The 920-nt window shown below is 39.8% G+C and overlaps 1 protein-coding gene across 1 annotated transcript in view; it reads left to right on the top strand.

Annotated features, from left to right (window-relative positions):
• Nucleotides 1–538: 538 nt before the first annotated feature.
• Nucleotides 539–920, top strand: part of LOC101847635 — a gene marked incomplete at its 3' end in the record, with an annotated part of 19042 nt that continues 18660 nt past the window's right edge. The window contains 1 exon segment of the mRNA XM_013091057.2: nucleotides 539–624.

Here is a 920-nt window from a genome sequence, read left to right as displayed (position 1 = left end):
ACTCTCTCTCTCTCTCTCTCTCTCTCTCTCTCTATATATATATATATATATATATATATATATATATATATATATGTGTGTGTGTGTGTGTGTGTGTGTGTGTGTGTGTGTGTGTGTGTGTGTGTGTGTGTCTTTCCGAGAAGGTCATTGATCCTAAGTTTTAGTTCTGTTAGTGTTGGTAAGAGTTTTACAGCATTTGTAACACAATTTGGTCATATAAGTTCTGAAGATTAGAGGTGTAACAAGAGAGTAAAATACAAAGAAAAGAAGGAGGAGAGATCATAAGGACGATAGATGTTTGATAGGAAAGAAAGAGCAAACCACACCAGAACACCCGCCAACCACCCACTGAAGGCAATAAATCGACCCCCAAGTTTAGTTGTAAAATTACCGCACACAAAAGATTTCGAGAAAGGACAGCGTCGTCAAAATAGGGAAATTAAATTAATATTCTCATCAGTGGTAACACGGACTACCATAGAAACACGTTCGCCCCTAATGAATAATCATATAAGAACCAATCGCATCTCGTTCCCTTTCATTAGACGCCGGCTGTCCCCTCCACACTTTCTCCTTTCTTCCTGCCTTCCGTTTGGCGCGCATTCCAGGGAGTTCCCGTCTCAGGTCAGTCGTTTCTCTCTCGTTCCTGACGCCTGTGTCCGTGATCATTACGTCATTTGTGACCTCATTACCTACCCCCCCCCTCCCCAAATCACACCCCCCCTAAAAAATAAAAAAAAAGAATGCTTTATCATTTGCTCATCGTACCAACGATTTTTGGATTCTTTGGAGTCTAATGGGACTTTTGGAGTTTTTCAGAAATTAAGATAATTCGTTGTGGTGTGGTGACATTAGTTTTGATAATTATGCACTTTTTTCAGAAATTCCGAAATTAGACTAATGTATTGGGGTGAAATAGT

Source organism: Aplysia californica, unplaced genomic scaffold, assembly GCF_000002075.1.
Source record: "Aplysia californica isolate F4 #8 unplaced genomic scaffold, AplCal3.0 scaffold01957, whole genome shotgun sequence".
Taxonomy (NCBI): Eukaryota; Metazoa; Mollusca; class Gastropoda; order Aplysiida; family Aplysiidae; genus Aplysia; species Aplysia californica.
This window is presented reverse-complemented; position numbering and strand designations above follow the sequence as displayed.